This window comes from Gorilla gorilla, chromosome 13 (genome assembly GCF_029281585.2).
Source record: "Gorilla gorilla gorilla isolate KB3781 chromosome 13, NHGRI_mGorGor1-v2.1_pri, whole genome shotgun sequence".
NCBI lineage: Eukaryota > Metazoa > Chordata > Mammalia > Primates > Hominidae > Gorilla > Gorilla gorilla.
The window spans coordinates 111,614,801-111,639,676 of record NC_073237.2 but is presented as its reverse complement, the minus strand read 5'-3'; the positions used below and the strand labels follow the sequence as shown (position 1 = coordinate 111,639,676).

The 24,876-nt window shown below is 39.6% G+C and overlaps 1 long non-coding RNA gene across 6 annotated transcripts in view; it reads right to left on the bottom strand.

The window, feature by feature from the left end:
- Positions 1–24,876, bottom strand: part of LOC134756903 (uncharacterized) — a 203,783-nt gene that overhangs the window by 114,448 nt on the left and 64,459 nt on the right. For 5 of the 6 annotated variants that reach the window (XR_010130336.1, XR_010130337.1, XR_010130338.1 and 2 more), the window contains exon 1: positions 20,975–21,192. The exons of the other annotated variant lie outside the window; for it this stretch is intronic. This is a non-coding gene — a long non-coding RNA (uncharacterized lncRNA). Of the gene's footprint in view, positions 1–20,974; positions 21,193–24,876 lie in introns of those variants that run through there. 6 annotated transcript variants of the gene reach the window in all.

Sequence of the window (24,876 nt, the reverse complement as noted above, 5' to 3'; positions counted from 1 at the left end):
TTCGAACTCAGACATCGTGATGGGCCTTCTTGCTGGGAAAAGACGAACTGTCTTCTGCAACACAGTGACCCACTGAGAATGGAGGAGCCAGGAGTGGAGGCGTTAAGAAAATAGATTGCCAATTAGAAACCCAGTTAATAGAGATTTACAGTAATACATGTTCTTAGGTGGAGTGATAAATGGTTTAAGGTAGACTCATATTTTCCTAAAATCCATCATAGGGCTTGCAGCAGTTATTAATACTTTTATTCTTCTGGGTACTGAGCACTTGGCCTGTGCTAAGACATTTACATGCATTATCTCATTTATTCCTTGGAACAGTATGGAGTTTCACTAAAGAAGAAAATCAGAGAACAGCACAGATAAGCTCTCTGGGGCATAGGCTTCTTGTACAAAAGAGAAGAATCCAGGGAATTCAGACACAGGTTGGGAAGCTAAGTGTAAGGTGGATAGAGGTAAAAAGAGGTGATCAGGTTGGAAAAGAGGTTCTTGTCAGATTCTGGCAACATGGATCTTAGCAGTCCTGACACGTTTTTAAGGACAGGACTGAGCCTCCAAAATTGACCAAACTTTTCAACCAAATTTTTCACATACTGGTCAGGTAAGTTTGGCCAACTCCATGGAAGAGGAGAACACTTTCAGGGATGGTTGTCATGGACAGTCTTGTCATCATTACCAGAGGTGACAATGAACCATCCACCCAATTTCATTTTCTTGCCTCCTAATATGGAGGCTTACTGTAAGCCTCTTGAGAGAAAAGACACAAAGAAAGAAATATAAGAAGATCTACACTAAATTAGAAAATTGAAATAAGAATAGGAAGATTACAAGAACTCTGTCATCCCTCCACTAAAATAACAGCTGTATTTAATTTCATTCCAGGATAAATCTGGTGTTGTGAAAATTTTAGATCCTAATGTCCAAAATTTAATTCACTTTAGATATTTTTAGTAACCTATGAATCATAGTTGAAAAGATGGAACAATAAAATTTAAATTTAACAAAATAAACAAAAATGACACTCAAGTGATTCCTTTACTGGGCTACACTTCCTGTACATATTTGAAAGGAGACAAATGTAATTATTTTCCCCCTTTTAGGTATCATGCAAATATATGTATGTATCTGTCTATCTATCCATCCATCCATCCATCTACCTCCCTGCTATGTATCTATATAAATGCATATGAAAAAATATATACATATATTTATATGCATGTATTCATACACATACACACACACACACACATATATGCTGAAGTACATACTGCTAAAAGGATCAGAGTCAGATCAGCTAGGTTCCTCCCTTTAAGGGCAGCAGGCAATGCTCTGGTATCCAAAGAGTTTTGGGGCAGAGGGGAAGAAAAAGAGTGGGGGAAAAAACCCAGTGACAAAACTTCCACTGCAGCAACAATAAGCCATATTAGAATGTTTGGAGAACGCTGAGATTTAGAAAATAAGGCTGTCCGGGCATGGTGGCTCACACCTATAATCCTAGCACTTTGGGAGGCTGAGGCGGGCAGATTGCTTGAGCACAGGAGTTTGAGACCATCCTAGGCAACATGGTGAGACCCCGTCTCAACTGAAAATACAAAAAATTGCCAGGCCTGGTGGTTGGTGCATGCGTGTGGTCCCAGCTAGTTGAGAGACTGAGGTGGAAGGATCACTTGAACCCAGTGGATGGAGGTTGCAGTGAGCTGAGATTGCACCATTGTATCCAGCCTGGGTGATAGAGCGAGATCGTGTCTCAAAACAAAACAAAAAGACAATAAACCCATCGTGTTTGCATCTCAGAATATCAGCCTCTTGTAAGGTAACCTGGGCTTCCAAATTCTTACATAGAGAAGAACATTGGCCACTCAGCATTATTTTAGACAGACTGGTTTTGGCCTGTTTTTCTGAGCCCCACACCTTCCCAGGGCACTTAACTGCAAGTTCTATGAACTTCTCCTGTTGGTGACAAGCTGTGTTTTTCTGCTGCATTCCTCTACATAACAACCCCAGCAAGCTATTGCTAAAGGGTTTTAAGTTTAGAGTTCTCTTGTGGATCCCAGAGCCACTGCCCACCTTCCATAAGCTAGACACTTCATATAAGTATTAATAGTAATAACAAGCTTTGCCAGTATAGAAAAGATACAGAAAGAGGCCTTTATGACTCAGAGACTCCATTACCTTCCCAAAATTAAAGTAAGAAAACCTACACTTTTTAATAAGGCACACAAGGTTTTCCTGATCTGCTCCCTCACATACCTACACTTATCTTTCCAAATACATCTCTTGTAATTCCCACATATACCCATTCTGTCTTCCAGCCAATCTGGACAACTGATATTTTCCTGAATATGTTATGCCTTCACGTGCTTCCTGTCTCTTCACAGATGTTCCTCTGCCTAGAGTGGGTCTCCCAGCCCATCACTCACTTGGCTAACATCTGTACCTTTTCAGCTCTTGGCTCAGGTGTATCATCTACTCTTGGAAGTATTTTTTATTTCACACACACCTACCTCCAAATTGGCTTCATCTTGATTCTTCCATGTTCTTTCATTTTCTTCCTCTGTCATCCCATGGAAAACATCTATTACAAAATTTAGACTAGCTGACCCTGTATTATAGAATTTAAAATTTTCACCATTGATTTCTTTCTCTGTCTCCTCTGCAAGATTTGATGAACAGAACATGTTTTTTATTTTATTTTATTTTATTTTATTTTATTTTATTTTATTTTATTTTTTGAGACAGAGTCTTGCTCAGCCATCCAGGCTGGAGTGCAGTGAAGCACTCTCGGCTCACTGCAACCACCGTCTCCTGGGTTCAAGCAATTCTCCTGCCTCAGCCTCCCGAGTAGCCGGGATTACAGGCACCCACCATCATGCTTGGCTAATTTTGGCATTTTAGTAGAGACGGGGGTTCCACCATGTTGGCCAGGCTGGTCTTGAACTCCTGACCTCAGGGATCTGCCCGCCTTGGCGTCCCAAAGTGCTAGGATTACAGGCTTGAGCCACCAGTTCAAAGGGTCTTATAGAGGACTTGGCTAGAGTGGGACTCTGTGTATGCTTGCCAAATTAATGGAAGAATGAGATGGTATGTGACAAATATGGTTAAGGAGACTTAAACAGCTTCCAATTCTAATCACTACAAACAGGATAGATCCTCTGAAATGGAAAGTAACCAAATATACCTAAAAGAATACAATTTGTAAACAGATTCACTTCCTCAAAAGTATAGACGTTTTCATTTGTACTCATCATAAAAGTCTTAAACTTCTATTATTTTACTGTAATTTCCTTTCTAATCTCATCCCACACTCCAGCACCCACACTCTCTGTAAATATTTCATGCAAATTGGATTTATTTTATTGTCTGGAATATACCAGATTCTTACTTTCTTCTAGCTTATGCACACATATTCTCCATTCTACTTGATACTTCCCCTCAAACCAAATTATTGGTCTTAACACTTCTATTAGTTTTTCAAGTTTCAGCTTAGACAATGCCTCCCACTAGAATAGAAAGCTTATCCAATCCTACAGATTAGAGTTAGATCTATCCTCTCTACCTTCCTAGGTATAGAACCCTTCTCTTTCTTCCATAATGGCATTTATTACCTTGTATTATAATACTACATTTATTTGTTTGTCATATCCATTGTTACTTTCTTTTATATCCCCAGCATCTAACAGAGTGCCTAGTATATAACTAAAGAGCATGCAACATTTTCTGGTGAAATGATAAACATAGGAAGGTAGAAAGAAATAAAGAGTAACAGGAGGTTTTGATGGCATGCAGCCTCATTTTCAGCTACGTGCCCTAAACAATAATTAACATATCAAAGTAAGCTGCTTGTCCATCCATGCAGAAATGACAAAGGAGATGGCTTACAACTGATTTTGCAAGTGTTAGCCTAATACATTAAAGGAATACATAATTTAAGCTGGACATTAGAGATGGATTGTCACTGAAGCATGCTTTAAGTCCTACCTCCACTTCCATCCCATGACAGACTTATTTTCCCCTCATTTTGATCTAAATGAGTTTAAAAGAGATGAATAAAAGAGGCTACATGTATTTCCTAGAGTTTGGAGGATGCTCAGGAGACTCATGACCGACCAGACTGACACGCCTATAAAACCTAAAGAGGAGATGGTAGACTGAAGCAGCCTGTAGCAGCTGAATAGAACAGATTGGGAAGTCACTGCATGTCACTGATAATGGATCCAAGTGACAGAGCATGCTAGCCATGCAGGAGCCGTCTGAACAGGCTTTATTTAAGAGAGGAACCAGGAGGGCTGATGAAAACTCAGCAGAGGTTGTGCAGCCTCTTAAGCAACCAGCCATAGGAGATGTATTCACTGACATGATACAGGAGAGCTGATATAGTTGGGCTCTGTGTCCCCACCCAAATCTCATCTTGAATTGTAATCCCCATGTGATGAGGGAGGGACCTGGTAGGAGGTGATTGGGTCATGGAGGTGGTTTCCCCCATGTTGTTCTCATGACAGCGAGTGGGTTCTCACGAGATCTGATAGTTTAAAAGTGGTGGTTCCCCCCGACCGCCTCTCTATCTCTCTCCTGCCACCATGTAAGATGTGTCTTTTTTTCCCTTTTACCTTCTGCCATGATTGTAAGTTTCCTGAGCCTCCCCAGCCATGAAGAACTGTGAGTCAATTAAACCTCTTTTCTTTATACATAACGCCATCTCAAGTGGTTCTTTTTAGCAGTGTGAGAACAAACTAATACAGAAAACCTCCAGAAATAAGACAAAGGCAAAGCGGAGTCTCCACCTATGCACAGAGAACTCCAAAAGAGAATCCACCTTAAAAAACTGCCCAGGCCAGACAGCACTGATGCCTGCTCGCAATAACGCTAGTCTCTAAACCTTTCTCTCCCCAGCTCACCTCCCCACCCTTGACTTGAACATAATTTTCTACAACTGAGAGGGAGAATTAAAAGTATACATTGTAGAAAAAGTATAAAAGCAACTGATCAAAGGACACCTACACCCACACCCCTTACCAACAATAGGCTTTCTGAGCTAAGAAGGAGGGAAACTTAAATTGTAATGAAGTTTAACATTTTGACTTAATAAAGGGGACTGGATATTTTGATTATTGAAATGAAATTGCATTGCAGTTTGAAATGGATAGAAGACAGATTTTCTCTAAGAGTGAGCAGATCTGCTGCTGGGCTGCCAAAGATTTTCATCCGAGGGGGCAGGAATGGAGGATTTGACATGGGGTCCATAGGAGCAGCTTTAATGAAAAATAGCCTTTTTCTGATCCCCCCACCCCTACCTATTCTGCTCATTCAATATACTTAAATGGGGAGAAAGGAAGGGAGGGAGAGAAAGTGTTTCAGGATAGACATTGTCTCATTGGCATGAACATACCATGTTTTTGTTTGTTTGGGGTTTTGGGGATTTTTTAGAATTTTATTCATACCATGGAAAAGGCCAACCAGGAAGTCATGGTTTTTCACATTAGCCAATAAAGTCCTTAGTTGACTCATTTTTCACTCTATATTTTCGAATCACTCTCTCCCTAGTAGAGATTTAACTCTCCTTGTTGACATTTCTTTGTAGAGAGCAAAGAATTAGATAATCAGGCATACTGAAGCCCATGGGGTAATCATGGTTCTCTCTAGGTATAAATGCGTCAAGTGCTGTTCTGCTTTAGACTTTCATCACATGCAGACTTGTTTAAGTGTGAGTGCTTTCTGTTGATCACTTCCAGGTTCCCTGACAAAATGAAACAGGCATAGAAAAGCTGGGATAAGATCCAGAAATCTGTTGTTTCATTCTAATGGGCTTCTTTCTGAATTTCAGTGTGCTCACTCCTTAGGAACCTCTTCCATTAAATTCCCCTGAAATTCTTTTAAAATTTGATTTTTAAAAAAATTACTACTATTATTAAGATTTTTTTTTGTTTGCCAAGTGTTTTATGTGTTACCTCTCATTTGAGCATTACAACAAACCTACAAATTAGGTATCAGTGCCTCTGTTTATAGGTGAGGCAGCCAACAGATCAAGTAAGTTTTCTAAGAGCTAAGCTGATAAAAAGACAAAGCCAACACACAATCTCACGTCCGCTGTACCTAGATGAATTACTTCCCTGGATTGTTTCTTTGGCAGGAAGGGAGAAGAAATTTTGTAAGCTACGCAAACTGTTTTCTTAACTCTGGGCTATAGAAAATCTATACCCACCCAATCATAAGAAGTGGCCTCCCAGCCAGTCTCACCCAGCTCAACAACCTGTCAAAAGTTATTTTTCCATCTGAATAGAAAGCTGTGAGGGCTCCAACCTAGGTCAGTTCCAACACACCACTTTCACCATTTGGTGGCGAGCAGTTGGTAGAATCAACTGAGGCTGTTGAGTTGCTCTTACAAACCAACACTGCAACACATTACAGATGCCCAAAACATCTTGGCTCAGTCCACCTGGACACAGAGCTTTCCAAAAGAGAGGCAATGTCCCCATTTGGCAAGCAGGGAAAAAATTACAGTTGCTTTTACTATATTCAAAATAATTTGGACTCCAGTTTGTAAGGAAAAAGCCATCCTACAAATCTATTGGGATATCATTACACTTAACAGAATTCCTTGCCCCAAGAAAGTCCAAGGGTCAGTGGGAAACTTAATAAGAATCGACATGTGTCATATCTAAGTTAACCTTCCTAACATTTATGAATTTTTCTTATGAGGCTGATATCTATGAATCATACTGAATATTGACTTTTGCCTCCCTTTGTAGATTTAGGCTGAGTAGCTAATATTCTTTCTGGCAAATGATGATTTCTGAAAGCATGAAAAGGCTTCTCATGAAAAGTCTGTGTGAGGTCCCATTGGAAAAAAGGTGTGACTGACTTGAAATTTACAGATTTTAGAGATAGAAAACAATTTTAATGGCTCTTAAATGAGATATTCATGTTGGGGCTGGAACAAACTCAATCTACAATACCCCTCAGAAAAAGATCAGAGATGTAATATAATCTTCCTGTGGGGTAATGTTTTCATAATCCAGAAAGCCATGGAAAGACAGATCTATGCATGTAGTGCCATTTATTTGTAATTTATTACCTATTGAGACAAATATCTATGTTAAGCAGAGCTACTTCTAAGAGAAAATACCTGTGGCACTAAAACTGTTTTTAAAAAAAAATTCTAGCATCTTAGGAAGAATTCCCCAAATGGCAGTGTTTTTCATGCATTTCTCTCTGCCCAGAATGTTCAATCCCAACTCATCATCCATCAAGGCCTAGATCTAGGTCTCCCTTTTTATACAAATTGCCCTTCAATAACTCCCTAAAAGTAGAGATCCTTCTAGGTTATTTTGTTTTTGGTTTTGGGGTTTTTTTGTTCTGTTTTGTTTTGTTTTGTTTTGCAAAATAATACATACTGATGCATTCTCTTCACAAATTATTTCATCTGTCAGTGAAACTATAACCTTCCTGAGAGCAGAGAATGCAGAAAAGTACTTAATTATGAGTTAAGCTCCAGTTTTCTTGGTGGCTTTCCATGTGATTTTAAATATATCACTATTCCCCTTTGCTATACAATGTATTCTAATTTGCACAGAGATTATTTAGTCCTCGAGGTCCCATACAACTTTTAATATTTAACAGTTTTATGACTAACTATGTCATTCTGGTCATTTATCTTCAACTCTCCTTACCCAATGTATAAAACATAGACTCACTGACTGTACCCACCATGAAAGCAGTGACACCGTGTCCAACTTGCTTACTGTCTTTATTTTCAATGCCTAACACTGTGTGACATGCAAAGAGCTCAGGAGACATTTCATCAAATGAATGAATACATAGCTCATAAATGGATTAAAATTAATTAAGTACATAGACTATTCAAGGCACTATGCTAGGCACTTAATGTTCATTGCCATATGTAGTATTCATAGCACAATCAGAGTAGACACAGTGATTTCAGTTGAACTAAGAAAGACAATGGAGCTAAGAGAGAATAAATAATTTGTTCAAAGTGCCGCAGCTGTGTTGTGGTGTGGGAGACCAGCACCCAAGTCTGTTTAGCCCCCATATATGTACATCCCCTCACTACACCACAAGTCTCTAAACCTGTCAGAGAAACAACGCCCACACTCATGCCACTATATTTCATGCTACTGTAAGAAAAGGGTTTATTTGTGTTGATTGGGATGGCAACAGTACCCAGCTCTAATTTGAAGAATAAAGAATTAGGGGAGAGGTTGGGTTTCCCATAAAACCCTCCCCAGGCAAATCGGCAAGCCAGAATGAAGTTGCAAAGGAGCTGAGAAATAGCATGCATGATGAGATGGTGGTTCTTTAGGTTTGTGATCAGGAAAGCCTGAGGCTCCTGCTACAGCTGCCAGGCCTACAGATTAAGCTTCTTTCTTTCTTTCTTCAAAAGCAAGAATGCTGAGACCCTAAACTTGTTTTCTTTTAAATGCTATAAGCCTTTCAGGAAACAGCTTTCTCTGGGAACCTGCTCATTACAGAAAGCCGCTTGAAGAAGTGCCAAAATGTAGTTAGCACGGAGGGGGCAGGGGAGGGGAAAATGTTAGGGTGATTCAGTAGAGCCATTTGATGGTGAAAATGCCTTTTCTAAGGGAGCAGAGAATAGCCTGGTGCCTTCTCAGCTATGCAGAACACACAGACTCCTGGGAAAGGATCTCACATTTGGGTGAAATGTGGCTGGAAACAGATTCCTGGGACTGATGGGGATAATGAACTTAATAATTATAATAATAGCTCCTATATCTTGAGAACTCCAGGCACTGGGCTAAAAGCTTTCTCTCTTATTTAACCTCATAGCCACCCTGTGGGTAGATGTCACTACCTTTATAAAGGAAAAAAATAATAAGATCAGAAAATAGGAAAAACTTGCAAAGGTCGGGCATGGTGGATAATGCCTGTAATCTCAGCACTTTGGGAGGCCAAGACGAGCAGATCCCTTGAGTTCAGGAGTTTGAGACCAGCCCAGGCAACATGCAGAAGCTCTTTCTCTAAAAATAGAAAAATAGCTGGGTGTGGTGGTGTGCACCTGTAGTCCTAGCTACTCTGGAGGCTGAGGTGGAAGGATCACCCAAGCCCAGGATGCAGAGGTGGCAGTGAGATGAGATCCTGCCACTCTACTCCAGCCTGGGCCACAGAGTGAGACCCTGTCTGTCTCAAAAAAAAGAAAGAAAAGAAAAAACTTGAAAATATCACAGTTAGAACGTGGCTAAGGCATTATTTGAACCCCAGTCTAACACCAAAGTTCACATTACACTGTCTCACTTTCAGGGTCTGAGTAAAGGGAGCTCTAGATCTGCTAGGCTAATTAGAAGCCAAGGTATATGCAGGATGGAGAAAGTGAAGGAGTACTGTCTTGATTTAGAATTTCACATATCACAACCACGAGTTTACTTCGTTTTATCAGTGAAAAGGAAGGACCTTGAGCTCTTGAGTACATACATAACTACTGCCATTCCCATGTATGAGTTTATAGGGAGAAGGCAGAGCAAAATGGCCAAATAGAAGTTCCACCAATCATCTTCCCCATAAGAACACCAAACTAAACAACTCTGCACACACAAAAAGCACTTTCATAAGAACAAAAATCAGTTGAGCGATCACAGTGCCTGGTTTTAACTTGATATCACTTGATATCAAGTGATATCACTTGAAGAGGGTAGGAAAGACAGTCTTGAATTGCTGTCACCACCCCTCACCCATACCCTGGCAGCGGCCATGTGGCGTGGAAAGAGAACCTATGTGCTTAGGAAAGGGAGAGTGCAGTGATTGTGGGACTTTGCACTGGAACCCATTGTTGCCCTGTCACAGCAGAAATCAATACCAGGCAGAACTCAGCCAGCACCAGCACCCACAGAGGGAGCATTTAGACCAGGCCTAGTGAGAAAGGAATCAAGCGCTCCAGAAATCAGAACCTGAGTTCCAGCAAGCCTTTCTATCATGAGCTAAAGGGGTATGGGGTCCTAAATAAGCTTGAAAGGCAGTCTAAGCCACAAGAACTAAAATTCCTGGGCAAGTCCTGGTGCTGTTCTTGGCTTGGAGCCCGTGGTTTTGGTCAGCGTTTGGGATGCAACCTAGTGAGACACTAGCTGGGGCAGCCAAGCGAGGGCTTGCTCCAGTCCTCTCCTAACCCCAGGCAACTCAGCTCACGGCTCTGGGGGAAGCCCCTGCCTTCCACTTGAGGAGAAGAGAGGGATGAGTAAAAAGGACTTTGTCTTGGAACTTGGATACCAGTTCAGCCACAGTTTGATACGGCACCAGGCAGAGTCCTGAGGTCCCCATTCCGGGCCATAGCTCCTAGAAATCATTTTTAGACACACCCTGGGCCAGAAAGGCACCCACTGCTTGAAGGGAAAAACTCAGTTCTAGCAAAATTTATCACCTGCTTACTAAAGAGCTCTTGGACCCTGAATAATCAGCTGCACTAGCCAGACAGTACTCACTGTGGGCCTCAAGTAAGAGTCAGAGATGTGCTGCCTTCAGGTGTGACCCAGCGTATTTCCTAGCTGTGGTGACTACAAGGAAAGCCTCCTTCTGCTTTAGAAAAAAAAAAAAAAAAGATAACTTAGTCCCGCACTTTGGTACCAAATTGGCCACGGAGGGGTAGAGCACTAAAATGGCTCTTGGGGTTCCTGATTCCAGGCCTTGGCTCGTGGATGGCCTTTCTGGATGTGCTCTGGGTCAGGGGACAGCCCACTTCCCTGAAGGCAGAGTCCCATGCCTGCCACCATTCACCACAAGCTGGCTGAAGAGCCCCTGGAACTTGAGTGAACATCAGCAGTGGCCAGGCAGTACTCGCCATGGGCCTGGGATGGTGGTCGCCACTGGGAGCAACTCCTCTGTTTGTAGAAAGGAGAGGGAAGAGTGGGAAAGACTTTGTCTTGTGGGCTGGGTGCCAACTCTACCACAATAGAGTACCAGGTAGATTCCTAATGCTTCTGACTGTAGGTCGTGGCTCCCAGATGGCATCTGTGAACCAGCCTAGAGGTGGGGGAAACTTGCTGCTCTGAAAGGAAGGACACAGCCTGGCTGGTTTTGTCACAGGCTGATGGTAGAGCCCTAGGGCCTTGAGCTAATACACACAGTAGCCAGAAAGTGTTTACCATAGGCCATGGGTGAGACACAGTGCTCTGCTGGCTTCGGATCTAATCCAGGACAGTTCCAGTGGTGGTGGCCACAGGGGCACTTGTATCCCCCTTCCCCCAGCTTCACACAGCCCAGCACAGACACAGACTCCATTTGTTTGAGAGAAAGTACAAGAAGAGAACAAGAGTTTCCACCTGGTAATCCAGGGAATTCCTCTGGACCTTTACCAAGACCACCAAGGCGGTATCTCTATAAGTTTGTAAGAGCCACAGAGTTACTGGGCTTGGGGTGCCCCCCTAACACAGACATAGCTGCAGTGACCAAAAGCTTAGATTACAATACCCAAATCCCTTAGAATACCTGGAAAACCTTCCCAGAGAGAACAAGTACAAGCAAACCTAGACTGTAAAGACTATGATAAATACCTAATTCTTTAATGCTCAGACACCTACTAATACCCACAAGCATGAAGACTATCCAGAAAAACATGACCTCACCAAACAAATTAAATACAACACCAGGGACCAATCATGAAGAGATAGAGATAATTAACCTTTCAGACAGAGAATTCAAAATAGTTCGTTGAGGAAACTCAATGAAATTCAAGATAATACAGAAAAAGTATTCAGAATACTATCAGGCAAATTTAGCAAAGAGATTGAAATAACTGAAAAGAATCAAACAGAAATTCTGCAGTTGGAAAATGAAATTCACATACTAGAGAATGCATCAGAGTCTTTTACAGCAGAATGGATCAAGCAGAAGAGAGAATCTGTGAGCTTAATGACAGGCTACTTGAAAATATAAAGTCAGAGAAGACAAAAGAAACAAGAATAAAAAAGAATGAAGCATGCCTACAATATTTAGAAAATAACCTTGAAAGGACAAATCTAAGAGTTATTGGCCTTAATGAGGCAGTACAGAGAGAGATAGGGGTAGAAAGTTTATTCAAAGGAGTAATAACAGAAAGCTTCCCAGACCTAGAGAGCAATATCAATATTCAAATACAAGAGGGCTATAGAACACCAAGCATATTTAACCCAAATAAGACTACCTCAAGACATTTAATAATCACACTCCCAAAGATCAAAGATAAAGAAAAGATTCTATAAGCAGCAAGAGAAAAGAAACAAATAACATACAATGAAACTCCAATATATCTGGCAGCAGATTTTTCAGTGGAAATCTTATAGGCCAGGAAAGAGTGGCATGACATATTTGAAGTGCTAAAGGTGGGGAAAAAAAGCACCACACTTGTATTCCAGGATATCATCCAGTGAAAATGCTTCAAACATGAAGGAAAAATAAAGGCTTTCTGAGACAAACAAAAGCTGAGGGATTTTATCAACACCAGACCTGACCTACAAGAAATACTAAACGGAATTCTCCAGGTGAAAAGAAAAAGCTTCCTTTTTTTTTTTTCCTTTGAGACAGTCTTGGTCTGTAGCCCAGGCTGGTGTGCAGTAGTGTGATCTCAGCTCACTGCAACCTCAGCCTCCTGGGTCCCAGTTCAAGCAATTCTCCTGCCTCAGCCTCCCAAGTAGCTGGGATTACAGGAACATGCCACCATGCCCAGCTAATTTTTGTATTTTTAGTAGAGATGGGCTTTCACCATGTTGGCCAGGCTGATCTTGAACTCCTGACCTCCTGATCCGCCTGCCTCAATTTCCCAAAGTGCTGGGATTACAGGTGTGAGCCACCATGCCTGGCCTAGAAAAAGCTATTAATGAACAGCAAAAAATCATCTGAAGGTACAGTACTTGCTGGTAATAATAGATACACAGAAAAACACAAAATGTGTAACACTGTAATTGTGTAAACTACTCATATCTTGTGTAGAAACACTAACAGATGAACTGATCAAAATTAATAACTAAAACAACATTTCAAGACATAGACAATACAGTAAGGCACAAAAAGAAACAGCAAAAAGTTCAAAAGTGGGAGGACAAAGTTAAAGTGTAGCGTTTTTATTAATTTCTCTTTGCTTGTTAGTTTGTTTATTCAATCAATATTAAGTTGTCATCAGTTTAAAATAATGGGTTTTAAGATATTATTTGCTAGCCTTATGGTAACTTCAAATAAAAAAAATACAACAGATCCACAAAAAATAAAAAGGAAGAAATTAAAACACACCATCAGAGAAAATCACCTTCACTAAAAGACAGGGAGGAAGAAAAGAAGGAAGATAAGACAACAAAACAACCAGAAAACAAATGATAAAATGGCAGAATTAAGTCCTTACTTATCAATAATAACATTGAATGTAAATGCACTAAACTCTCCAATCAAAAGAAAAAGAGAAGCTGAATGGATTAAAAAAAAAAGGCCTACTGATCTATTGCCTACAAAAAACACACTTTACCTATAAATACATAAATAGAATAAAAATTAAAAAATAGTAAAAGATATTCCATGCAAACAGAAGCCAAAAAAAGTGTAGGAGTAGCTATACTTACATAAGGCAAAATAAATTTCAGGACAACAACTATAAAAAAGGGAAAAAGAAGGTCATTATATAATGATAAAGGGGTCGATTAAGCAAGAGGATATGACAATTGTAAACATATATGCACCCAACACTGGAGCATCCTGATTTATAAAACAAATGTTATTAGAGCTAAAGAGAGAGATAGATCCCAGAACCATAAGAATTGCAGACTGCAACACCCCAGTTTCAGCATTGGACAAATTAGCCAGACAGAAAATCAATAAAAACATTAGACTTGGCCGGGTGTGGTGGCTCACGCCTATAATCCCAGCACTTTGGAGGCCGAGGTGGGCCGATCACAAGATCAGGAGATCGAGACCATCCTGGCTAACGTGGTGAAACCCCGTCTCTCCTAAAAATACAAAAAATTAGCCGGGCGTGGTGGCAGGCTCCTGTAGTCCCAGATATTCGGGAGGCTGAGGCAGGAGAATGGCGTGAACCTGGGAGGCGGAGCTTGCAGTGAGCCGAGATCGCACCACTGCACTCCAGCCTGGGTGACAGAGCGAGACTCTGTCCACCCCCAAAAAAAAAAAATTAGACTTAGTCTGCACTATAGACCAAAAATAGACCTAAAACATATTTACAGAACATTTCTTCCAATGGCTGCAGAATACACATTCTTCTTCTCAGCACATGGATTATTCTCAACAGTAGGCCATACATCAGGCCACAAAACAAGCCTTAAAAAATTTAAAAAAAAGAAATTATATCAGGTATCTTCTCTGACCATAATGGAATAAAATTAGAAATGAATAACAAGAGAAAATTTGTAAACTATAGAAACACATGGAAATTAAAAAATATGCTCCAGAATGACCGGTGGGTGAATGAAGAAATTAGAAAAGAAATTGAAAATATTTTTTAAACAAATGATAATGGAAATACAACATACCAAAACCTATGGAGTACAGTCAAAGCAATACTCAGAGAAAAGTTTATAGTATAATTGTCTACATCAAAAATATAGACCAGGCACCATGGGTCATGCCTGTAATCTCAGCACTTTGTGAGGCCGAGGCAGGCAGATCACGAGGTCAGGAGTTCGAGACAATCCTGACCAACATGGTGAAACTGCATCTGTACTAAAAATATAAAAATTAGCCAGGCATGGTGGTGCATGCCTGTAGTCCCAGCTACTTGGGAGGCTGAGACAGAGGAATCACTTGAACCCGGAGGTAGAGGTTGCAGTGCAGTGAGCCAAGATTGCACCACTGCACTCCAGCCTGGGTGAGAGCATGAGACTCCATCTCAGAAAAAAAAAAAAAAAAAAAGGCAGAAAAACTTTCAATGAACAAACTAATTATGCATTTTTTTTTTTTTAGATGGAGTCTCGCTATGTCACCAGGCTGTAGTGCAGTGGCACGATCTCAGCTCACTGCAACCTCCGCCTCCCAGGTTCAAGTGATTCTCCTGCCTCAGCCTCCTGAGTAGCTGGGACTACAGGCGTGTGGCATCACGCCCAGCTAATTTTTGTATTTTCAGTAGAAAGAGTGTTTCACCATATTGGCCAGGATGGTCTGGATCTCCTGACCTTGTGATCTGCCCTCCTCAGCCTCCCCAGGTGCTGGGATTACAGACGTGAGCCACCCCTTTTGGCAGATGCATCTTTAAGTAGTATAAAAGTAAGAGCAAACCAATCCCACAATTAGTAGAAAAAAATTAATAATAAAGATCAGAGCACAAATAAATAAAATTGAAATGAAGAGAGCAATACAAAAGATCAATAAAATAAAAAGGTTTTTTTTTGAAAAGATAAAATTGACAAATCTTAAGTCAGACTAACAAAAAAAAAAAAAAAGAGAAAGAAGACCCAAATAAATAAAATTAGAGATGAAAAAGGAGACATTACAACCAATACCACAGAAATTCAAAAGATCATTAGAGGCTACAATGAGCAACTATATGCCAAGACATTCAAAAACCTAGAAAAAAATTGATACATTCTTAGACATATACAAGCTACCAAGATGGAACCATGAAGAAATTCAAAAGGTGAACAAACCAATAACAAGTAATGAGATTGAAGCTGTAATGAAAATTCTCCCAGCAAAGAAAAGCCTGGGACCCAATTGCTTCACTGCTGAATTTCATCAAAGATTTAAAGAAGAACCAATACCAATCCTACTCAAACTATTCTGAAAAATAGAGAGGAGGGGATATTTCCAGACTAACTCTACAAGGCCAATATTACTCTGATATCAAAACCAAACACACATTAAAAAAAGAAATCGACAGTCCAGTATCCCTGGTGAACATTGATGCAAAAATCCTTAACAACATACTAGCCAACCAAATTCAACAACATGTTAAAAAATATCATTTATCATGACCAAGTGGGATTTATCCCAAGGATGCAAGAGTGGTTCAACATACACAAATCAATTAATGTGGTACATCATATCAACAGAATAAGGGGTAACAAGAAAAAATATGATTATTTACATTGCTGCTGAAAAGGCATTTGAGTTTGATAAAATTCAACATTCCTTCATAATAAAAACCTTCAAAAAACTGGGTATAGAAGGAACATACCTCAGCACAATAAAAACCATATATTACAGACCCACAGCTAGTTTCATACTAAATGGGAAAAGACTGAAAGCCTTTCCTCTGAGATCTGGAAGATAACAAGGATGCCTATTTTTGTCACTGTTATTTGACATAGTACTGGAAGTCCTAGCTAGAGCAATCTGACAAAAGAAATAAAGAACAACCAAACTGAAAAGGAAGAAGTCAAATTAATCTCTGGTTGCAAATGATATTGCCTTGTATTTGAAAAGACCTAAAGACTTCACTGGAAAACTATTAGAACTGATAAAATTTAGTAAGGTTGCAGGATACAAAATCAACGTAAAAAAATCAGTAGCATTTTTGTATGTAAGCACCAAATATCTGAAACTAAGATTTCTTGGGTAATACTCTACAAGCACAGACAACGAAAGCAAAAGTGGACAAATGTGATCACATCAAATTAAAAAACCTCCACAGGAAAGAAAACAATCAACAAAGTGAAGAGACAACCCATAGAATGGAAGCAAATATTTGCAACTATCCAACTGACCAGCAATTAATAACCAGAATATATAAAGAGCCCACACAACTCAATAGGAAAAAAACTAATAAGCCCATTAAAAATGGGCAGAAGGTCTGAATAGATGTTTCTCAAAAGAAGACATACAAATGGCAAACAGGTATATGAAAAGATGTTCAGCATCATTAATCAACAGAGAAATGCAAATCAAAACTACAATGAGGTGTCATCTCACCCAGTTAAAAAGGCTTTTATCCAAAAGACAGAAAATATTAAATGCTGGTGAGGATGTAGGGAAAAAGAAACCCTTATACATTCTTGGTGGGAATGTAAAATAGTACAACCACTATAGAGAACAGTTTGAAAATTCCTCAGGAAACTAAAGTTAAAACTACCATATGATTTAGCAATCCCACTGCTGGGTATACACCCAAAAGAAAGAAAATCAGTGTATCAAGGAGTTATCTGCACTCACATGTTTATTACAGCATTATACATAATAGCTACTATTTGGAAACAACCTATGTGTCCATCAGCAGATGAACGGATAAAAACAATAGGGTACATTTACACAGTGGAGTAATATTCTTAAGCCATAAAAAAGAATGACATTCTGTCTTTGCAACAACATGAATGGAACTGTAGGTCTTTGTGTTAAGTGAAATAAACCAGGGACAGAAAGATAAGCTGCATGTTCTCGCTTATTTGTGGGAGCTAAAAATTAAAACAATTGTACTTATGGAGATAAGAGAGTAGACCACTGGTTACCAGAGTCTAGGAAAGGTAGTTGTGTTGGGAGGCAGTGGGGATGATTCATGGGTACAAAAATATAGTTAGATAGATAGAGTGAGTAAGATCTAGCACAGTAGGGTGACTACACTCAACAATAATTTATTTTACATTTTTAAATAACTAAATGAGCATAATTAGATCATTTGTAACACAAAGAAATGATAAATGATTGATGTGACAGATACTTCGCCCAAAAAAGAGTTTATAGAGCATCAGTAAAAAAGGTGGCTCTTACTTTTGAGTATCATTCATGTATGTAGACATCAGGATCTGAAGCCTTCATCCTTGGAACCATCTTTGGCTCTGCCATGGATTACCTGTCTGACTATGGGAAAGTGGCTTACCTTTTATGAATCTTGATTTTCTCATCTGTAAAATGGGTCTAAGAGGCATTTGCCCTGTAGGGCTACTGTGAGGTCCAGAAAAATTATAAAACAGTGGCTAAACAGAATAGATAATTACTAGAAAGCAGTGATTATTGGTGAGTTTCATGGTGGTTGTTACTGATGATGTTATTCTTTTTGTTTTTGTTGTTATTTATTACTTTTATTCCAGAAAAAAAAATGAGAACATAGGCTCACTGACATGGACTGACTTCTCAAACTAAGTTATAATTATTTAACTTAGAGCCTTATTAATAAAACAATACTGTGTAATATTTACGGGGTGCTTAATCTGTAACAGGTATAATTCTAAGTTCTTTTACATGTCTTACATCATGTGATCCTCAAAGAAACTCTATTTGGTTGTGAACAAGATGTTATTTCCTTAAAAGTTTAGAAGGTTGAGGCATAGAGAAATTAAATAATGTCTTCCGAAAACATAAAAAGCGTGAAAATTTGAGCCAGGATTCAAATCCCAGAGGATTAACTCAGTCAACTTTCCCATAGGCACTCAAAAGCTGGAATTATCTACATCACGTATTTGCAAATTATATTCTGTAGATCCCTGGAAGCCTCCAAACATGGTGAGAAATAACCTAAGAAAGATGGGTCCTAGGGTCCTCATGCCCATTTCAGCAGAACTGCTCCTATTCATTTTATATATAAAATTGTAACAAAAGTCTCATTTGAATAAAGTACTTTTAGGGCCAATAAGCATTCAGTAATCCTCAGTCTGGATAGAGCATGCTTCATTGGATGGAAGACTGAGCCATGGATTCTGGCACAGTTGAGGTAAAGTGGGAATCCTGCAGGGATGGGGAAGGACCATATCTTGCATCACGTTCATTTTCATATAATTTGTACGACGTCTTGCCCTATTTATGTTGGTATTTAAGAGGGAGATTCTTTTCAATTGGGGGATCTTAGAATAACTCATGTATGAAAATCTCCACCCCCTCAGCTGGGTGCTAAACAACCTGAGAGTTTCAGCACTCTGTTTGTGAACAGCAGCCCTGCAGCTAAGATCCAGGAGACCTAAGTCTAATCAAGGAAAAGACAATTTGTACTCCAAAGTTGCTTGGTTGGCAGGACTTGCTAGTGTATGCAGTTGATACGAGTTATAATACATCATCCTTATAATATTCATATGTAGTATTCTTTTTTTAACACACACATAATTTAAAAGTGCTTTCATATACTTCCGTATTTCTTGAAATTTCCACCCAAAATACCCATTTATTTAAAAAGAGAATAAGGATGAATCCTGGGGCAGCTGATGGCTTTAAAGGATTAAGCAACAGCCTGAGCAACATGGTGAAACCCCATCTCTACAAAAAATACAAAAAAAAAATTAACTGGGTGTGTTGGCGTGCACTCGTAGTTTCAGTAACTTGGGAGGCTGAGGTGGGAGGATCACCTGAACCTGCAGTGAGCCATGATTGTGCCACTGCACTCCAGTCTGGGTGACAGAGCGAGACCCTTTCTCAAAAAAAAAAAAAAAAAAAAAAAAAAAGCAAAAGGAATAAAGGGGTATTTCTAAAGCAGCCCATCATCATTGCAGGTCATTTATGTCTCATATTATATCTTAAGAAGTCAAAATGGTCACCATATACACCTGCCTAAGGTTCAGGTTTTGAGAAATCCATTCTTTCTTCCTTTCATGTGTGATAGTTTTCAAGTAAGCTTTAAAGATTGTGGATGTTATTCTATTTTAGTAAGATGAGGTTTTTTGGTGTTTGTTGTTACTGTTTTATTTTTTTCACTAATTTTATCAGTGTGTTGCCATGAGTGAAGTACAATGAAGAGTCTTAAATGGCCAAATGAGTAGAAATCCACAAAGAGCTCGTCAAGGCTGAAACCATGTCATTCTTAAGTTGTCATCCTTTTTCAGGGAGTTTTGTCAACAAAGTTACTTTGTGAATGTCCCGTGTATAAATGAATTAATGACAACCAATTTCACATCATGTGACATTATATCCAAAGTGCCATTAATAAATTCAATGTTCAGTGATTCTGTAAGGAATGGAAAGGTAAGAGTCTCAGGCATCACCAACAGCATACCTTGATCTGTTTATTCAGAGAAGGAAGAATTGATTTCTTTCTACCTGCGCCCTGAGAAAAACAAACACTCTGGCTGGATAATTCTCTCTTGGAGGATTCTCAAAAGGAGGTAGGAGCCAGGGGGTCTTCTCTAAATTATCACAATCCTCCCCAAATAAAAGCTTCCACATATTATAGAAAGAGGGACCTCAGGTGCGGGCCATTTACTCATTAGACAGATGAATCATTATCTCCCCAAATCAGCTTCTTCCACTGTATATCAATTTTTCAACAAATAGCACCATTTTGATCCTAAGCTAGACAAATCAAAACTCTGCAGCAGACTGAGCTTCCTCAGTCTCTACCATCCAAATCCAATTTCTTGTCTAGTCCAGGAACTCTAACATATAGATTCTTCCTTCAGTTGTGAGCAAGCAGGAATAGTTGGTTACTCTATAATTCCCTTCCAAATATTCTCACCCAAGTTCTTGTCTTGGGCTCTGCTTGGGGAGGCAACCCAAACTAAGATGTATGAGTTATGCTGGAGAGTAAGTCTTGCTGTTAGTACTTTGTTCTCCATTCTCTCCCTGGCTTTTCCAATGTCCTTCATTGACTGAGTGATCGCAGCTTCAAGGCTGTTTTCTTTGCCTGCAGGCATGATCTTCCTACACATTCCCCAGGCTGTAGCCAGAATGGGATGCTTCAAGCATTGCTTGATAATTTATTCCCCTGCATAAGTACTGCAGTAACTGCCTATTACTCAATCCAATGTTTTACAAACTTTTTAAACTGTGGAAACTTTTATTCAAGTGATAAGATGTAAAAGATAAAATTAGAACCACTCTGGCTTAAGTTAAAGAGTCAAAACAATGAGCACTCCTGCAATATAAACATACACACACACACACACACACACACACACACAGAGAGAGAGAGAGAGAGAGAGAGAATGAAAGTTTGGTCCAGAAAAAACTCTTGGAACCTTCAGAGAATTAAAGAAGCATGGTTTAAAAATCACTACCCTGTGAAAATAATATCTGAGCTTTTAAAATTCTTAAATAAGATGCAGCAGATTTCTCTGATACTCACTTTATTCCCTCAACTCACCTGTAATTGGAGTTCTCCCTATGGTAGACCATTCCCACTCACCTGATAAGGCCAAGACCCCTCATCTAGGACTGCAATTTGTCTTTCTAAGTTTTGCCCCAGAACTTTCTTCACTCATCCCAAGTTGGCTCATGGTGCAGGCAGACGAAACCCAGAAGTGCTTCTGGAGTCAAAGCCTCTGGGATGAACCCTCAACTCATGATGAAATGAGCTACTGGGTACAAGCTTCAGGTACCCATATTTCAGGAGAACAATTCTAAAGGGCATCCTGCATGATTCACAGAGGCCCCAATGAGATGGAGTCCCATTGCCTCATAATGCACATTCATGATGCTTTTTTTTTTTTTTTTTTTTGGCCTGGTGCTTATCCCTTGCTTCTGGATCATCTCATCCTCAGGACAGTTTTCCAGAACATTGCAGTTTTAAAACTGAAAGTCCTGCATCCCAGGACCACCTTCAGCTGTCAGAAAACCACAATTGTTGGTAATCCTATGATTCCATTACAAATATTCTCACCCAGGTACTTGTCTTTGGCTCTGCTTTTGGGAGAACCTGTGGTTAGAACCACTAGAACTGGCATCAGTGGAAATCTTAGGCATTCATCAACTGTGCCACCATGGACAAGTTATCCTGCTTCTCTAATCCTCAATTTCTTTGTCTGGAAAATTGGATAAAAATCCACCTTTAGTAGATACAACTATTCTTTCACCCCTTTTCCACAGTGAAAGAACTCCCATTACTAGCTGAGTACATGGCTACCCATAATAAATATTACATGTTCTAGTATCTTCTGCAACTAGGTGCAGCAATTTGACTAACTTCTGGACAAGATGCTAGCAAAAACACTGTGAGGAAGCTTCCAGAAAGCTTTCTTAGAACACACCTAGTATGCTCCCATGACTCTCTTTCTTCTCTTCCTCCCTGCTGCTGACAAGAATACAAACAAGATATCTAGAACCAGAGAAGCCAAATTTGGGCTATGACATGGCCTGGGGAATTAAGATAGAAGAGCAACAAAATAGAAGCACCTATGTACCTGAAAAACTCTCCTGGACCAGAGCCCCCAGGATAATCCTGAATGCCAGAGTTGTACATAAGAGAAAAACAAATTTATATCTTGTTTATGCCTCTGTTATTTGAAAGCAAGGAAATGACAATATTACTGTCAGCCAAATTTGCTTCTAGTTAAGACACAAATTTTTCCATTTTTGTGAAGATTAAGAGATTAAATATGTAAACCACTTTGTATGATGCATAGCACATACTTGGCATTCATTACTGACCACTTCAGTTATGTAGAGAGAGTGATGGGGTGGGAGTAGAGAAGCACATGAGGGGACTCAACTGAGAGTAGTTTTCCATCCCTTCCTGCAATCTGACTCCAGTCAATTTCTCCAGTCTATTCTGACACAATTTTCCCCAGATACACCAAACTAGTTGCATCTCACCATTCCCCAAACATATGCCAATTCTTCCAGGTAGGTGCAATTCTCTTCCCTTTGCCTGGGCTATCCTTTCTCATCTGCTCCAGTTGGTGACTCTGATTCATCTTTTTATGGCTCTGCCAAACTCACCTTCCAACACCCCAGAAAGGATGAAGAACTCACTTCTGCGCATCCACAGCACACTGTGCACCACCACCACTCCACATCTCCCTCCTGTACAACATCCATTACATTGGATTCCCATTAACCGTGAGCATTCCCCTGTCTGAAGCTATTTTCTTCAAACATAACTTTTGTCATTTCCTGGACATTATCTCAACATCTGTCCATTTTTCCTGCTTCATCAGCACACAAGTTCTGAGTCTTACATGCATCTTGAGATTGTGCAACTAGTCCAAATTTGGCTCATACGCCAGAAAATGCAATGTGCCATATCATATTGTGTTATTTCTCCAAAAACATGTTATATCTGAAACCTAATGAGTAATGCCTCTGAAACCTTAATGAGATATTCTAAAAGAACCAAAATTCTGGAAATGCCCAACCTTGTTCAAAAGATTTGTTTTTAGAAGGAAACTTAGGAGATGATGATAAGTGGCTTACTTATCCATCTTGGTCATGTAAAGTAAATCACTTCAGAACAGTGAAGATTCTGCTCAAAGACACATAGGTAGTCAAACTCAAGGGTGAATTTGTAGCCAGCATATTCTGATGCCAGTGATAATACCACATCATAAGTCTGCCTGCAAGGCAACCCACATCATCATCACATAATAACAATAATGATAAGAATGACAACTGGAGCTAATATTTATTAAACACATACTAGATGCCAGAAAAAAATGCTAAGCACTTTATAATGAGTATTTCATTTTGTTCTCACTTTATATACATATATAAGGCATGAACTCTGTCTCCATTATATATACAACGAGATCTGGAAAGCTTTGAGACTTGCCTAAAACTACAAAAGGAGTAATTAGCAAAGTGGGAACTTGAACACAGATTCATGAGGCAGCAGAACAAGAGCTCTCACCAACTTGCCATAATGCATGTCCCTGGATGCAGTGTTCAGCGTCAATTTAGCTTTCATTTTTAACCTCTAGGAAGGATTAACAGCCCCCTCCTTTGTGTTCCCACAGTGCTAGGTACACCCCTCTATTAGACCACTCATCATGTTGCATTATGGTTATTAGTTTAAATGTCTGTCACCTCTACTGGTCTGAGTGCCTCTTGAGTCATGCTTATGTTATGTATCTTTCTATGCCCAAGGCCTGGTAGAATGGCTTATACACAATAGTCATTCACTCAATTTAACAAATAATAACAGGCATATAATAAATGCTTCTTGGATTGGTATAAGGTGTATTCTCTTCACCTGTAGAATGGGGACTGCTCTCCTATAAATAGGGACCATTCCCATTCTTTGATGCCAATGAATGTTCAGGACTTCAGGAGCCAATACATGTGTACAACTGGCAAGAAACATCTTGGGAAAATACTACCCTATTATTAAAAGGCACTATTGAAAAGGGAGCAAAAATAAAATTCCTGCTCTCCTAACATGATCCAGCTGCAAGAGACAAGTTGTCATTACACTAGTGGAAAGTTATTGCCTCTAGTCTGGAAACCAGCAAACTGGCCTGAAGGCACAGGATGCAGTCTTCATTGCCTATCACTATAAACGCGAACGACACTGTGCAAACACCATTGTGTCTTACCACCAGGTATGCAATCAGTGTCTGCTGGGCAGATTGCCAGGCTGGCCATCTGTGTTGTGCTTGGTTGCTAGGGCACAGGCAGGGAGCTGTGTAGTGTCTTGCTTTCACCCTACCCTCAAAAGCCTGAAGCAATGACAAAGGCTGTTCAAAGTGCTGGGGTACCAAGGAAATGTACATATTTGGCTTAATTCATAAAACTGTCATTGAAGGCCAGCTAAGAAGACCAAGATTTTTGTCCAGGCTCTGCAGCTGTGAGACCACAGGTTAGACATTTATTTCTCTGAACATGTAAAGTCCTCACTTGTAAGTAAGAAAGACCCAAAGCTAAGTGTTTCTTTGGGAAACACTCTGTGTTTCACTGGCAATATGTAAAATGTTTATGGGTACTACATGGACAAACTTCTAAACATTTCAGCAGTTATAAATTATTGTAATGTGCACTAGAAGATAATTATCATCTCATACACTTGATGTCACATAAGTTCTTAGAATGAATGTAAAGTAATTCAGTTTTTTACAGTTGTTCTTAAGTTTTTATGTTATTTTCTCAACATAAGAAAATATTAATACCAATGGAGGGGATAGGTGGATATGATGATAACTATAAAGATGGAACAGAAATGATGAGTTGGATGAGTCAGATCTGGCATTCTAGCATTTGACTCTGTGATTCAATCACCAATGACTAATTGGCAAAATTATCCAGAAAATTCAGGCAATGGTAAATTTATTCTGAAGATGACTCTATTTATATAGGCCCAGCATATCAAAACAAACA